This window comes from Ambystoma mexicanum, chromosome 10, assembly GCF_040938575.1.
Source record: "Ambystoma mexicanum isolate Mex_15411 chromosome 10, UKY_AmexF1_1, whole genome shotgun sequence".
NCBI classification, from domain to species: Eukaryota; Metazoa; Chordata; class Amphibia; order Caudata; family Ambystomatidae; genus Ambystoma; species Ambystoma mexicanum.
Genome location: NC_090932.1, coordinates 1,409,292,885 through 1,409,310,509, shown reverse-complemented (window position 1 = coordinate 1,409,310,509; position 17,625 = coordinate 1,409,292,885). Strand labels below are relative to the sequence as shown.

At 44.8% G+C, this 17,625-nt stretch overlaps 1 protein-coding gene across 4 annotated transcripts in view; it reads right to left on the bottom strand.

Annotated features, from left to right (window-relative positions):
• SVOP (SV2 related protein) overlaps positions 1 to 17,625 on the bottom strand; it is a 750,499-nt gene that overhangs the window by 183,089 nt on the left and 549,785 nt on the right. The window lies entirely within an intron of this gene.

Here is a 17,625-nt window from a genome sequence, read left to right as displayed (position 1 = left end):
AGCTTGAAGCAATGAGCGAAAGGGGAAAGGAAATACAATGTGGGAAAACATTTAACATCCCTACACTGGAGTCTTCCAAACACCAGAATGCATTTGAGAATTTGCTCATTTACTCTAATTGAACATGTCCAGTATCCTTATTTTATGTGGGCACCATTGCTCCAATCACTTTGAAGAAATTCCAAAGCCTTGCCCCAGTCCGTCCTGAATTTTTGATGTTCCCCCTGGATGTTTACGTGATGTGTTCCATGGCTAAATGTGACCAGACTCTTCGTATCCAGTCGGATGCTATAGGTGGGTGTCTCTGTTTCCATTTTGGAGCTATTTCCAGCCATGCCCCTATCAATAATCCCATAAAGTTGTGTTTCTGTATCCTGGATAGATGTTTATCCAGGGGATCGCAGAGCATGCATAGCCACACTTCTTCCCCCAGACCCGAGCGTCCAGGAACAATGTCTGCATTTAGGTCTTTACATCTGCCCAAAATTGCTGTATGGCCGGGCATTCCCACCAGATGTGTCACCAGTCTCCCTCTCCGCTGCATTCTCTCCAGCATTTATTTGGGGAGTTTCCCGTGTGGAGTCTTTCCGGCGTATAGTGCCATTCAATGAGTATCTTCATCCACATTTCTCTGGTCCGGATTGCCCTTGTGAGCTTGGGAATTGCCCCCCAAATATGTTCCCAGAGTTCCTTTGGGAGCATGCCCTTAAGTGTTTTCTCCCATCTTTTTATCTATTGCCATTTGACCTCTTCTACTTAGGCGTTTATAGACTTATAGGTGTCCGAGACACATTTTTTGGCCCTGTGTGTGTCATAATGTATGTTTTGAATGGGGTCAGCTCCCTCGTCGCTGCCTGTTTGATCCGTGGGGTACTTAGCCAGTGGTGTAGTTGTTCATATTTGTATCTATCATTGGTGCTGAGGCCGATCTGTGCTGTGCAGTCCGCAAAGGACTCTATCTCTTGCTCTTGGTATATGTCCCCAATCATATTTGATCCTTTTCCCACTTCCGAAATTTCCCTTTCCCCATTCCCAGAGGGAATTCCGGGTTTTTTAACAGGGGCATAAAGGGGGCTGGGTCTTTGGTTATTGTCTCTTTCTGCGTGGCTTTATCCCAAATGCTTAACGTCGCTTTCATCACCTCGCTGATTTGTACATTAGGGTGTCTATATTGTTTTCCTAGCCAGAGGAGGCGTCAGGGGGTATTGTCGCTACTGCTCTTTCTTGGGCTGACCATATTTTCTGTGACCTATCCGGTATCCATTCTTTCAGCACCCATAATTGGGCGGCTTCATAATATTTTCGGAAGTGTGGGAGGCCGCAGCCTCCGTCCTTTCTGGGTGCTGTCAGGACTGCACTGGACACGCTGGGGATCTTTTTCTGCCATATGTACGTTGGTATTATTTTTCTCAGGGACTTAAAAATTAGGGTGGGACTCTAATCAGTAAAGCCTGGAACAGACACATGAGTCTGGTTAAAATGGTCATCTTTACCGTCGTTATCCGGTCCCACCATGATGTTGATAATGGGTTCCATCTCGTTACATCCCATTTAATTTTATCTAAGTTGGGGATAATTTTGGGTGTAAAGTTTGTCTATCCCTCCCGTCAGGGTGACCCCCAGGTATTTGACCCCATTTTCCGCCACCTTCAATTGTAAGGCTGTTGCTACTGATTGGATATCAGCTCTGATTCCCGCGAAGACTAGGATTTCAGATTTTTGTCTGTTGATTTTCAGCCCAGAGAGAGTTCTGTATGTCTCAATCTCCTGCAAGAGGATCAGGAGCGTTTTTCCTGGGTCTTCCAGGGCCACCAGCATGTCATCCGCTTATACGGCGATCTCATGTGGGTACCCTGCCATATCTATACATGTTATGCCTGGCATGTTTCTTATTCTTGCCAATAGGGGTTCCAGAAATATCGCGTATAGGAGGGCCGATAGAGGGCACCCTTGTTTGGTCCATCTCCCTATCTGAACTGCTTTGGACAACCCTCCGTTCACTGCTACGCGTACTATTGTGGAGTTATAATCGGCCCGGATCATGCTTATGAAAGTTTCCCCCATGCCCATTTTACGCAGAATACAGAAGAGAAACGACCACTCGCCGCGGTCGAACGCTTTCTCCACGTCGATAGCCAATAAGATAGCAGGGAAGTGTGTAATCCCTATTTTTTCCACCAGGTGAATTACTCTCCTAATATTATCGTGGGTTTGTCTGTTCGGGATGAACCCCGACTGGTCCTGGTAGTTCAGCTTCGGGAGGATCTGAACAAGTTTATTAGCTAGAATATTTGTGTATAACTTTGCACCTAGATTAATTAGTGCTATCGGGCGGTATGAGCTTGGAATTTGAGGGTCCTTTCCCTGCTTGTGGAAGACCAAAAGCTTTGCCTCATTCATAGATTGGGTGATATTACCCTTCCCTTTAAATGTATTAAATAGTTCTGTAAGGACTGGGGCTAGTATGGCCTATATGTCTTGTAAAATAGTGCAGTGTAGCCGTCCGGGCCCGGGGCTTTGTTCCTGGGGAGGTCCCGGATCACCCTGTTCACCTCTTCTACAGTGATATCCCTGTCCAGTTGTTGCTTTTTCCGATATTCCTGTCCAGTTGTTGCTTCTTCCGATATTACTGGGTGGAAGACCTTGTCTAGATAGGATGTTTGCAGCTCCTCTTTGAGGTTATCCGAGGAGTAGAGGTTCTGGTAAAATTCCTTAAATATATCCCCAATAACTGACGTTTGTGTCTTTGTTTGCCCCTTATCATCTATTAGTGCCTTTACTGCCTGGTTCTGTCCCTTTTCTTTTAGTTGCCTGGGCAGGAGTTTGTCAGATTTATTCGCCTTTATGTATTACCAATGTTTCAAATGTAGCAGGTCTCTCTCCACTCTCTTAGTACGGAGGGTTTCCAGCTGCCCTTGGACGTGCCTTAAGGCTTTTTTTAATTTAGAGGAATGATTCTGAATCATTTCGGTTTGGATCGCATTCACTTTCGCCTCTAGCTCTTTTTCCCATTGGCGGTTCTGTTTCTCCCTCTGTGCCTTGAGTGCAATGAGGTGTCCCCTTGTCACTGCCTTAAATGCCTCCCATAGTGTTTCCGTGGATATTTCTGGGAGGTTATTGCATGCAAAATATTGAGTGTATTCCCCATGACTGGATCCCAGATTATTTCCGATGGGAGCCTGCCTCTCCATAGGCCTGATTGGCTATCTGTTAGCGTGAAGTCTGCCAACAGTGGAGCATGGTCAGAGAGTGATATTGGGCCTATCTCCGTTTGTTGGATCTTTCCCAGAAGCCCTGACGAGACCCACAGATAGTCTATTCTTGAAATGGTATTGTGGACGTGTGAAAAATATGTGAACCCTTTTTGTTGTCCGTTAATGTTCCGCCAAACGTCTTCCAATGATAAGTTACTCATTTTCTGTTGTAGGGTTTTTGATGGAGTTCCCTGGCCTTGCTGTCTGGGTCCCGATCTGTCTCCACGCAATGTTAAAATCCCCTCCCAGCACAACCTCCCCTGTGGCAAAGTGTTCTAATTTGTCTAGGGTGTCTTTGAGAAACCCATCTTGTCCCTTGTTTGGGGCATATAGTGCCGCCAATGTAAGGGGATACCCCTCCAATTTCGTGTTCACAAAAAGGTATCTCCCCTGCTTGTCTGCTTCTGTTTTGTGTATCTGTATATTTAAAGACTCAGGAAAGGCGATCATGTCCCCTGCTCTTTTCTCTTGTGCATTTGCCTGGAGTATTTGATTGTACCCTTTCAGTCGCATATTTCTTCTATCCGGCCCTTTAGTATGGGTTTCCTGGAACATTATGATATCGTATTTCCCCTGTCGAAGAAAGTGCTCCACTTTCTTCCTTTTTACGGGGAGTTCAATCCTCGGACATTGTATGTTAGTATTTTTATCCCCAGCTGGTTGTGGATATTAAATTCACTACATGCGTTTCTCGTATTAATGTTGCGTGTGTTTGTTCCCTTCTGGTCCCCGACCCCCAAACTCTGCATCCCCAACTTGCATAAGGCCTTCGGCGCCATGCCCTCTGTAATCTCAAGTATAACTAGTAGGGAGTCATAAACCCCTCTGGATTTCAATAGCGGTCCCAAGGCCTCTCCCTCCCCGCCACCCGGCACCTGAGTTAGTATGGAAGGCTCGCTCCAGGTGTGGCCTCGGATGTTCGGGGTGGTGGGCTCCGGCTGGAGTTTCAGTCTTCTGTGTGTGTTCTGAGATTGATCACAGGATTTCTATTTCTTCTTCGAAGGGCGCCTCGCCCTTCTGTCGATCGTTTTCCATTCCCAGGGTGTTCTCCTCGAGGCAGGTCTCCCTCTGTTAATTTCTTGGTGGTCTCCATCCGGCTCCTGTATATGCATTAACTGCATATCCTCTTCTCGGGTCATTATTCTTCGTTCTTTCCCTTCCGACGAGAAAAGCAATCCAAATGGGAAGGTACATTTATACCTGATTTGTTTGGCTGCAAGTTCTCTTACCACTAGACCCATCTCTTCTCGTTTCTGTAGTGTCGACTGTGCTAGGTCTTGATATAGTTGAATCTCCACTCCATTCACGCAGATATGGTCCATTGACCTTGCCTTTCACAGGATCTGCTCCTTTTGGGAGTAGGAAGTGAGCGCTCCCAGGACGTCACAAGGGCAGGTTCCTGGTTCTCCTATTCTCCTTGGGCCCACACAGTGTATCCTATCAATTGGGACTTCCACGTCTTCCCCGCATCAATGATATCCTTGACGACTTGCTGTACTGCCTCTTTTAAGTCTTTGTCTTCTACTGATTCCACCATATTTTTTATCCTTATGTTCGACCTCCTGGATTGGTTTTCTAAGACCTTGCATTGTAGTTCGCCTTGTTGGGCCTCCTCCTCTATGTTTTGCATTACTTTCTCTAAGGTGTCCGTTTTCTTGCCAAGGTTTGTCACTTCTGTTCTTAGTCCTTGTACCGCCGTTTTTATTTTGCTTTTCATTGTCTCGAATTGAGTCTGCACCGAGGCCATGAACTGTGCTTAAAACTCCCCAAACCACGCTTTCATATCTTCTCTTGATGCCATCTCTGTCCTAGACGTGTCCGAGTCTGTGTTTGTGGTCTGTCCGTCCTGGTTCTTCCTCCTTGACTGTGTTGTGGGGTCTGCCCCCCAGAGTTGGGGCAGGTTCGGCTCCTGCCTTACTTGGGGTGTCTGTGGAGTTGATTGAGTTTGTCTCCCCTTGGACTTTGACATACGTGCTGGTCTTGTCGGTCCGATTGCGATGTCGGTGTTCAAGCCGTCCCCGGCTGGCTCCCGGTCTAGAGGTCTGCTTCTGCGTTTGTGGTAGGGTCTCCCCCCTGTGCTTATACGGGCCCTCTCCCAAGACTGTTTTGTGGAGGTGGGGGTTTCGAGTCTGTTGCATTTTGTAGCCTCGAGACCTCTCGGATCCAAGTGGCTTCCAAGTGTTTGGCTCCTGCTGTTGTGTCCTGTGCTGTAAGGTGTTTGGTGAAGGTTCTCTTTTCCTGTATTTCTCTCCTACTGTGTCCTCCCAGCCCTTGGGCAGTCTATGATGGTTGAGTGTCCTCTGTAACACTACGACCTTCCGGGCTGGCTTTCCGGGCTGGATTGCACCCAGTCTTGGGGTTCTGCTGTGGTTGGCGTGATGTGGGCAGGGCTTGCCTTACTTGTACCCCTTCTCTCTGGGTCGCCTTTTATTGAGAGCCCCCCCAGGCGGTGATCCGCACACCTTCTCTTCGGAATTGCCCCAAGCCCTTGATCGGGCTCCGGAGTGCCGGCCTGTGCGTGTCCCTTTTGTTGGAGGCTCCGTGACCTGGGGATGAGCCCCCCCTTGGCGCTGGAGCTGTGGCCTGAAATGGGGAGCTTACTGTAGTTTGCATCTGTTTGCCAGGTGTATGTCTGGTCTCTCCATGGGTGTCTTTCTCCCCCGTACCTCTGTTTCGCTGCTCAGATTAACTATTCCTGTTCGGCAGTGTTCTGGCTTCTATCACCGTATGCCGCAAGCTCAGGTGGTGGGTGTCAGTCCGGATAGCCCCGCAGCATATCCCTCTTTCCTCGCCTGTGAGTGGTGTGCTATGTGCGGCACTCTGTGTGGACCTCCCGTGTGGGGCCCAGCGCCACGCGGACCAGGCTGGGGAATTCACCCTTCCCTGCAGCATGTGCCTGGTCTCGCGCCCGCCACGTCTCTCCGTCCGGGCCTATCTGCATGCTGGTGTACCTTTGGTTGGTCAGTGTCCATGGGAGCCGTCCCTATCTTCCTTCTGGAGTCCCGAGCCTCGGGTCCGCTCACCTCCCTGCTGCCCGTGCGTTTGGTCGGTGGGTATGAGTTGCCTCCTCGGCTACTACGCCCCCAGGGGCGATGCTCCTTCTGTGGCGTTGAGCCCGATCCGTAGGCTCCCCTCGTGACTTTGCGTTTTCTCACGGCTCAATTTACGCTGGGCCGCAGCGTTGTACACCCTCGTGGTGCAGGATCGACTGCGTACCCGGTGCCTATGACCTGGTGTCTCCTGGCCGTTCCTTCTCCCCAGCTGCTGCGCTCAGCTTCGGTCTCCTTGGTGGACGCACCTGACATCAGGGAAGCCCGCTCGGCGTTCCAGGCGTCCGTCGGTGTTCTCCACTGCAAACTCCCTGTCCAGTGCTCCAATTGCTCGGTCGGGGGTACCTCTGTTCCACCAAAACCCCTGGAAGACTTCTGCGTGAAAGAGAGCGAGGTATCCACTTTATTGCTTTTCTCTATTGTTACAGCCGGGGAGGGGGAGACGGAGCAGCACTCAGGCACGTCTTCCCCTCTCCGCAGCCATCTTGGAATCCGCACAGTGAACCCCATTTTAAGAAAAGATTTCAGAAACACCTCGATATGTCAACATTAAGTAAAGTGTGATTTACGGTAGAGTGTCCAGACATAAGACTCTTGGATGAATATATGCAAATACACTATTTCACAAAAGAAAGCAGAGTAAAGCTGACGCACAAGTCTCATCAGCAAAATAGTAACTATATTTTGTTTTCGGATGGTGTGGGGTTTTGCACGTGTCATTCATATCTATAAGGTTGGCTACAGCTACAATTAGTCAGCCGGTCATATGTATACCCACTGTATACAATCCATGTTAGCACATATAAGACTGTACTGCAGAGAAACCGCGTTCACATACAATATTAGCACACGGATATCATTATTGACCTACCCTCAGCCTATCAGAATGTTCAGGTGTGCAGTCGATAACTACTGAAATTGACTTTTTCAACAAGGCACTTGATCTCTGGGAGGAGCTTTTTTGCTGCTTCGTCCAATTTAATACAACAAAGAAAGGCTTTTGCTTTCTTATAAAGAAATCTTTGACTTGCCACCTAGTGCATGCTCAGGTTAAACTTGCTCCAGCATAACCAAGTTTGAAATTTAAATGCTTAATTTACGAATTCAACCTTATTTAAATACTACAAAATAAAAACACATTTAATTTACTAAGTCAGTTTTGTCTATTTACATTATTCACTAAAACCCCAAAACATATATTGCTATTACCACTATATGCTAATAGCCTTATAGACCTCGGGAGGGGTCATTATCGCTTGGATAATGACCCCTGCGTTGGCATATAAGGCTATTATAGGAAGTTGGATTGAAATGGTTCATTGGTAATTAATTAGACATGCTTTTTGCAGCATTCCTCAAAATGGGGGACAACAGCGGTTGGTGAAATTCTAAAGGGGTGGGGTGCAAATATCACCCAGAATAGAAGCGAGCGAAACAGCAAAGTGAATTAGCACAAAATGCCCCTCGTAGCCCATTAACTTCCACTCTCTCCCAGCGCCCCAGACAAGCAAATTGTCATGGGCAGTTCATGTGCAAATGGTACATGACATGAGGCAGTTCTGAGGCAAGGTAAGGGTCATGTGGAAATTCCAAGAGGCAATGTGAAGTCGTAGGACAGTTCTGGGTCAATGAGATGGATGGGGCATAGGGAAATACTGGGGCAATGTGAGTGCTATGGAGCAAATCAAGGGGCAGAGAAAAGTACAATGGCAGTTTTATCGGGGGAGGGCAATGGGATTTGTGACATGGTGTGAGTGATGAGTCAGTGAGTTTTGGCATGGAGCAGTTCTGGCCGATGTGAGTAATTTGGGGTAAATCAAGAAGGAATGTCAATTGTTATGGGGCAGTACTGGGGGCAATGAGATGTGGCATGGGACATCTCTGAAGCAAGAAGATGAGGTTTGTGGGCAATGGCGGTGCCAGATTCATACTTAGCATGTGTGTCTACATGACCCTAGAATATTTTCATGACAGGTTTAAAAAGTGCAATGACAGCGTTGCCCAAATAAAACTGATTATCGTATTGCCCTGATGGTATGCCTTACTGGGGCACTACTGTATTGCTTTGTTGAGACTACCATCACAATTTTCTGGGGGGCAATCTCGACGAGAGCATAATACTGTGTTTTACTGCTGTATCAATGACATTGCTTTGTGGAGTCGGGCATCACACCTTTTAGCTGGCAATACAAAATCATCAGAATGGCCTTATTGTGATTGATATCACACTTTTCTGGGGGTAACATCGAGCTGTCTACATTGCCTTCTGAGAATTGTGGGTACCATTGGGCAAACGAAGGAAGCAATGCAAAGTAGTATTGGCACTTCTGAGGACAAAGGAGTGCTGCATGGGTCCGTTCAGGGGGCTGAGCCAGGGGACATGCAAAATGTCATGGGCAGTTCAGGGGCAATTGTACATGACAGGTCATGGGACAGTTCTGAGTCAATCGGCCTCATTACTAACCTGGCACCAGTCTTTTTTTTCCGGCGCACTGAAATGGGCAATTACCAGAGTATTACAACCCCGGCGGACCCTGTAATTGCCCAATCCAGGGCACCGGAAAAAAATCTTCCCCATTCCCATTGAGCCCAATAGGGCTCAATGGGAATGGGGAAGCTGCATGCACCGGTGCCGCATGCACCGCCACCATTCGTGAATGGTGCCGTTGCATGCAGCACGTTTTACTCGCGGGTGTCGCTCTGCCCGCCAGGTACGCCCTGGCGACGAAAGACCGAGACTCTGCTGTTTTGCTGTAACCCAGGTTTACTGCTGACAAGGACTACAAAGAATACTTAATTTTATATTGCACACTGAACACGGACCTTGGGACTTGGAACCTGCACCTGCCCCTTTAATTCCGTGGAAGCATATGCCGCCAGGAGCTCAGCGCAGCTCACATGAGCTGTGTATAAAAATATGCCGATAATGCCCTTGCGGAGTAAGCCCTGCGACGAAAGGGAGAGACTCTGCTGTTTTGCTGCGACCCAGGTTTACTGCTGACAAGGACTACAAAGGATACTTAATTTTATATTGCACACTGAACACGGACCTTGGGACGTGGAACCTGCACCTGCCCCTTTAATTCTGTGGAAGCGTATGCCGTCAGGAGCTCAGCGCGGCTCACATCAGCTGTGTATAAAAATACACCCATACCGCCCTTGCAGCGTAAGCCATGGGACGAAAGGGAGAGAATCTGCTGTTTTGCTGTTTGGTGAGTTGGCCCCTCACGCAACAGGAGGTAGGTCTGCATATATTGGATTATTCACAAGTAAACACCTCCTAGAACTGCCTGGGGACTGCAGGCTCTTTTGCCTTTGACCGAGGCTCTTTGAACCTCGAACTACCGGCCTCCCCGATACCCAGAGAGACCTCGGAACGCCATACCCGGAACTGTGCATCTAAGTCAGGTGCACCCAGTGATAGAGTAAAACAACCACGACCCTAGAACGCAGAGTGCATATCTGGATAAATCATACACCATGATGATGATGAAAACCACTGAGGACGAAAAGAAAATAAACCCTCCCTCGGGTCCACGGACAAGGCAACAAACTAAAACCCAGTCCAATATGGACCCTTCTCAAACAAAAACGCCAAAAGCCATAAACCGTTCTATGAACAGTACGAAGCAAAACCAAAGCTCTATAGAAAGGGCACTGCAAAAAGTCTCACAAGAGCAAACACAACCGACAGCTGAAAATAGTAGCACGCCAGTTGCAACACTTCGCCACCCGAAACCCCTTCCAATAGAAGATCAAGAGTCAACAGAACCAATGTATGATCTCTCAAAAGCATGGAAGTCACCGGGGATAGGCAACTACTCCATACACAATCCAACTTCGGCAATTGGGAGTAATATGACTACAAACACGTGGGATAAGGAGACAACATCTTGGCATGAACATGAACGGGAAACTCACTGTACTTCCTCACCGATGGAAAAAACAGAGGCTCAGCGGGAAAAATCGTTAAAAAAAATACAGAATGGGTCACTCAATGTCTTATACACCATAGATAAGACCCAGATTATTCCCCCCATGGAATCAGACTTCGAGGACAATACTAAAGACACCAAAAAACAACCTGAAAAACACAAGACCCTGCTACAGAGTATCTCTCAAAAAGATAAAGCACAACTAGCAAAAAGAAGGTGGCAATCCCTATATGAGAGACAAAGACAATCGCAGGAATTGACACGATCAACTGCCATCCAGCAAAATCCGCGAATAGCCCGCCTCTCCCTAGACATTCCCGAGATAGAGGCATTAATGCAGAATCAGGAAAAAAGAAGAGAAGTCTTTGGAAAATTCCAGAGGGACTCTGGGATAGAGACGAATCAACAGTCCCTAGAAACAACAAGAGAACCAGATGAGAAACAGCTGAAGAACATTGAACCTATACCCTTTCTGCCAGTACCAACACAAGTGCAAAAACAGCCAAGTTTTTAAAAAATCCACTCTTTGATGCATAAGACATCATTAGTAACTCGACAGATGAAAGAGGAAAGGTGCAATGAATCGCATGGGAGATCACAACTCTCTGACCAACAAAAAACAAAATGCTCCTGCCCAGATTTCACGTCAGACCAACCATAGGCAATTCCAACAACCATCTTAGATCTGCAAAACATGTTAGACGCTACCACCTCACAGTCAATGATCCCTTTTCTGAAAATTCAGGAGGCTAACGTTGAGGCAAATAAGATCATGCCGCCCTACTTGCCTTAATACACTCAAAACAGATATATATAGAGTCCTTCATAGAGAAAATACAAGATTGCATGAATTGAGAAGCAGAAGAGAGCAGATCGCGGCCAGCTAGACTCTTTGATATCGCTAGAAACGATAGGATGGAGAAGAACTGACTTACAGACGCCATAATTAACATGATGACAACTATCAATACACAGAAAGAATCAAAACAGAAAAGGAATGATTCACCAAATAAGGCATCATTTGATGACGAAAGAAATACAACCAACAGAATACAGCAGTTTGAGAATACTGCAATGCTAACAACGACTGTAGTCAGCAATCTCATTGATTTAGATTGCAAATCCAGTAGTGGACAACACGCCTCAACACCTAAGGGTAATCCAAAACAGACAATAAATGAAAACAATGGCAGTAATGCAACCTCAAACATTTTGACAATGCCTGTGAATTACCATATTTTCACTCAACCTACTAAAAATGACATAAACAAAACAAACAAAGATCCCATATCAAAATCTCAAAGAAGACAAAAGGGTTCTCGTGCATTTCTTCGTCATATTACAACCCCAGTACATCGCCCAAAAAATTATACCAAAAAAGGATCACTTGCAGAGCCTATTACAATTGTGCCAGTCTCTAAAGGCAACCCCGAAAAAAACCTGAACATAGTAGAGGAAATACCAATAGAACAGAATGAAGACGATTTACAGTTACAGAAGCTTTTAGAATTATCGCAGCATCTGGATGACGAAGTGGAAATATCAGAAGAAGCGCAAATTCAGATGAGTGATACTTCACTCATTGTTATCGATCAGTATGAATAATCGGAATCAAGTAAGATACACGGGATGACGCTTACATGTGAAGAAATCTCTGCCTCTACATTGCAATCTGAGAGTGACGGACATAATAACAGTGTATCCAACATCAGTGATTCCACTCTCAAAACAGAGTTTAACAGCACCATACGGAAGAATGAACTACGTATGTCGACCTTTGTCAACCCACGTAGACAAAGATCATCAAATACACTCAGCCTATTGCTTACCAGGATTGAAACAAATACAGATGGATTAATACTTAATAGAACAAATACCCTTCGGCTATTCAAAGCCATACCAAATTTAACAAAAATCTCCAATAAAGACATTCAGACTTTAGAATTCACAGATGATATAAACTTGTACAGAGTTCGATTAAATTTTACATCCAACACCATTGAACAGTTAATTATTAACAATAAAAGACAACTTAATTTGCTGGGATTTGAAATACAGAAAATAACCAGCTCAAACCAAGACGAAGAAGAGCGCATGACCAAGCAGACTACCAGCATACAAAATGAGCATCGACCTTGAACATTAAGCCCCAATAACACAGAGAAAATGAACACACCCGAGAGAAAAAACCTGAACAATGAAAGACATAATCAGGAGTGGCAAAATACCAACAAGGATCGAACAAACTACACAAAACACTATATTTGGAGAGATATGGACTGGCCGCAAGAACAATAACCACTACTGAATGTTTCCAAGCACAATCTCTCCTTATGCTCATGGAAAACACGTGGAAACAGACATCTAGTCAATGATCCAAACCAAGATCTTGCCACCTTTGATATCATATGTATACAAGAGTCATGGATCCATAAGCAACCTATTTGTGACAGCTACACTACCTACATGAACCCAGCGACAATAAGAGAAAGGGGTCGACCTGCGGCAGGACTCTTGACCTTAATCAAAGTAGGAGTGAACCTAGAAACCATTGAATCACTCAATCTCCAAGAATGGGCCCAACTGACCATTCTCAGACAAATAAGATCACACGGCCAGACCACAACGAAGGGAACCGCCGAGCCAGCCAGAGAGATCCTTGATATAATAAACAATTATTGGAACCCAGTCGCAATCTCGGATGAAACATACATATATCTAGTATGTTTGGCCATTGACAAAGCAGCAAACGACATATCCTGACATAAACTTCATTCTGTGCAGTGACTTAAATATATATATGTTTGACAAGAAAGGATTAGCACTTGACAAGCATATGTTATCTCCTAGAGCACAGAACTGGACAATAGAAATGGAAGCTAGATCCCTTATTAGAGTTATCGCCATTGACAAAATCACCAAGCTCCCGACCCACACATGGGCTGGTGCTACATCCAAAGCGATAATTGACTACATTTATTTATCAATGAAAATTCACGCTAAAATAATCAAAATTGAAAACATTAAAACTAACAAAAGTGACCAGGACAATGTTGACAATTTCCTGGGCCATGTCGAATGCACAAAATGATAAGGTAACATTACCAGAACTAACAATCAACACTGGAATGAACAGACTCAAAATATCTAAAGACGCACTAAGAAAACTACCAACAACCTTCGAATCAGCGATACTGAAAAAGTGAACTATACCTGGCTTCTCTGCCCATTTAGAATACTGACAACTGGATCTCAAGTCAAGGACCTGCCTCACCTTCATGCCTATAACCCACAAATAATTACTAAAAAGAAGGAGCTACGAAGGGCACTCAAACAGATAAAAATGAAAACTCTGATAAATTATCCCACTTTAAGAAAAATCAAGCAAACTTACAGAAATTGGAGGAAAAACAATAGGGCAATGCAAGATCAACTTGACGCAGAAACGATGCTCTTAGCCCTGAAGAAAACCAATACAAGAGATTTATGGAGCCTTCTGAATTCTCAACCTACAAAAATTCAGAAGATGATTACTGATGTTCCAGTAGTAAAATGGATAACCCACTTTGCGGACTTATACAAAGACTGCTAAATCCGCAATAAAGAAAAACAGGTGCTCATAACGGAAGCCTGGTCTTTTGAATGGGACTCTGACGATATCAAAAGAGCAATCACAAAACTCAACCCATCCAGAGCGCCCGGGCCCGAAGGCCCTTCAAATGAGACAATCAAACAGGACCCGATGATATGGAAGAACCTCTGAGAGAAGCTTTTTGTGCTTATTGCTAAAACTAACACAGTCCCGCGCTCTTGGCAAACAGCGGTATTGATACCAATCTTTAAACAGGGCGATACTAAAGACCCTCGAAACTACAGACCAATCGCCCTGTTAGACCCTTTAGGAAAGATCTTTGCCACGATCCTCTTGGAACAACTACACAAGTGGGCAAAAAAAGAGGAAATCTTTGCCATCAGAGAAACGGGATTCGTGAAACATATCGGTACCAATATCAACTTTCTTTTGTTGAATCTCGTTAAACAAGAAGCAATATTGAAAAGAACACACATTTTTGCCGTTTTTGTCGACCTACAACAAGCGTTCGACCTAGGAAACAGTGACCTACTGTGGGGGAAACTACAGAACTGGGGCTGTCCACAGAATATCCTCGAACCTATCAAACAACTTTACTCCAACACATCAATCAGAGTAAGAATGTCTAGAGCTGGTACAATGACAGATCCCATCATAACCTTGAATGGTCTCAAGCAGGACTGCCCCCTAGCAGTGACTCGTTTTCATCTTTTTACAGCCGATTTCAAACAAAAAATTCATACACCAAAAATTAACCCTCCAAAGCTGAACGATACACCCCAACCCTGTATAATATATGCAGACGACGTTGTCCTATTATCTCAAAACCAAAGAGGGCCACAAAAAGCTCTGTCTAACCTTGAAACATATATGGAAACAAACCATCTAAAAATGAATATTCAAAAAACAAAAGTTATGAGTTTAACACAACATCTAGCTAAGAAAGCCATCAAAGCTCTCTTTCTATACAAAGAAAAGCTCAAACAAGTAAAGACTTTAAAATATCTTGGAATATGGGTGAACCAGTCCCCAACCGAAACTGAATGGGCCCTCCATCTTAAAACCAAAGCCCACTCATTAGCTCGACAAGGACGTATTTTACATCACAAATACAGAAAATACTCAGTTCGAACGATCATAATATTCTACCGGCAAAAGGTGGCAGCCATACTTACTTACGGAGAAGAAACGATGATCAATATCGACCCAAAGATCTGGCAACAACTAGAAGCGATCTTCTTGAGAAGAGCTCTATCTCTCCCCACGGCTGTCCCAATGGCCTGGCTGAGATTTGAGCTAGCATTACAATCACTGGAATCACTCATCATGTGGAAAAGAATAGACCTCCACAGGAAGATAATTACAGAATGAAGGATGCCAACACTGCACATATTCCAAAATAAAACCTCTACATCCCAAGCTACCACTCTACTTACATGGAAAAGACACATGAAAACAATACGAATAACATCAGAGACTCCCATGGAAATGCTCTTACAAAGACCAGGCAAGGCCAAAAGAAAAATTGCTCTTAATGACTGAATGACTGGATAAAAGACGATTGAACAGAAGTCGAAATACCAACTAAACCTACATTGTAAATTGGACAATCGGCCGATCAATTGTATACCAAAATATCTTCAAATCTTTCCAGACCGACAAGAGGGAAAGAGGGAAATGTACCGGAAACACTAAAGCATATATTCATGGAATGCCTAGCTCTAAACGAAAAAAGAAATCTATCCAGAAGTTTTTACATGAAGCCCCCTGAACAACTAAATCCAGAAGACCGATGTTCCTGCTAGGAGATAACAAAAAGGACATTTTCACAATTGTAAAATTTTGGGAAACTATCATGAAGATTGAAGAAATATGATATTTCATAACTGATTTTTAAGCCCAAAATAAATGAAATGATGAAAGGTTTTCTAAATAAAACCAAATCATCAACAACAACAAAATAATAATAAAGCTGGCATCAGAATTTTCTGGGGGTGACATAGATGCAAGCATGATATCTGTGACCACACTGGCATAGATCACAGTACTTGAACTGGCACAACACTGATAATACGTGATGTGCCAGCTTGAAACTGATGTAGCAATGTAGAAATTGGCATGTCGGCATATAAGCAGACTACCACTGAGCAGACCTCTGGTATTTACATTAAGCAGGCATGGGGTAGCACAGTTTTTGCAGCTCATTCTTCTCACTGTACTTTATGTTCAGGCAGTTCTGATTGAATGTTTTCACTAAGCACAGAGACAAAAATGTGCATTACAAGGCTGGGTGATCTGCCCCCACTATTTTCTCCCCTGGTTGGTTTTAGATCCCTTGCTGCCAAATTATTCGACCACTCCATCCGCCCTCTCCGCTCCTATGTATCGTTGCTTCCCTCACTGGATCGTTCCCCCAATAATTTGTAAAGCGCTCTATTGATTCTCTGAGCTAGTTCTGCACTCAATAAATACCACAATAATTAAGCAATATAACCCATGAAAGGAGTTGGGGGGCATAAATTAGAAGCCAGAGTGAAGCGAGGACTTTACCGCTATTGCCCACCCTGCAAGATTTATATTGCTATTAGTACCCTGATACGTTGTACCAGGGTACTAATACTGTTTTTCTCAAGTTGAGAAACCGCATGTTTGCTGTTTCTGAACTTGAGAAAGAACTACAAACAAGATGGCCACAATGGATTGGGGAGAAGGGAACTACATGCGGTCCCTGCTCCCATTCCAGGGCAGCCATTTGCGGGAAGGAGATGGGTGGGAACACTGAGGGTTCCCAGCGCCACCGAGGTATGGAGGAGTGCAAGGTAAATGGCGAGGGGGTGGGGCAGATTGGGGGGATCGAAATTGGAGTTGGTGGTGGGGGAAGGAGCGAATGTGGGTGCGGGGCGCATTTACCTGATTCCCGGCAAAGGAAGATGGTGGCCTCTCACTCCGAGGAGGATCAGAGCAGAGGCTTTACTGTGTGGTAAAGACCCTGTTCTGAGCATCCTGACTGGCTCGGAGGCCGATCCTCCAACCACCCTCGCCGCCTACTAATAATTAAATTAAATCTCCTAGCACATTATTTAAAATTGGTATGATTTATGATTAGTAAAGGTACATTGTATTACATAATGTTTCAGTAATGTGGCAAACATATATATCTGTCTACTGCTCAACCAGCATGTCTATCAGCAAGCATATTTTATGATGGGAATATACATGATTTGCCTCCAGACAAAATGATCATCTGTGTTGTTGGAGACCTGACATCAGAAATAATGGAATATTCCATGTGTTTGCCTAAGGTTGGCTTCCCATAATTTGTAGGGCTCACACCACAAAGAATATGCACATTGTGCCAGTAGAAGACCCTCCCTCTGGAACTCACGACCATTACATCTTTTTCTCCAACTTGACCACAAGAGTCGGGTGGTCATGACAGACTCATTTCATTCTCATTGCTTAAGGATCTTAGACTTTCTTTCAAGCTTTTTTCATTCTCTCCCTTTTCCATGTCACCACCAACTGTTAGCAGTCTGAAACACTTCCAGTGACATTTTAACCCTTATTTTAAAAAAATGAATTAAACAAAATCATAAAATATAGTTGCCTGCTAATTCTTTGGCTATGTGTCCACATTCTTTCAAAATCGAGCTGTAAAATGCAAAAATGCACCATTTGGACCTATGCTTAAAAATAAAATTCTAGACGTGAGAAAATGCACCTCTCGCCCCAACATCCCAATGTGAGCGCACCCTCCCATTAGGTTACAGAAAGAATGTACATCCCACCACTTT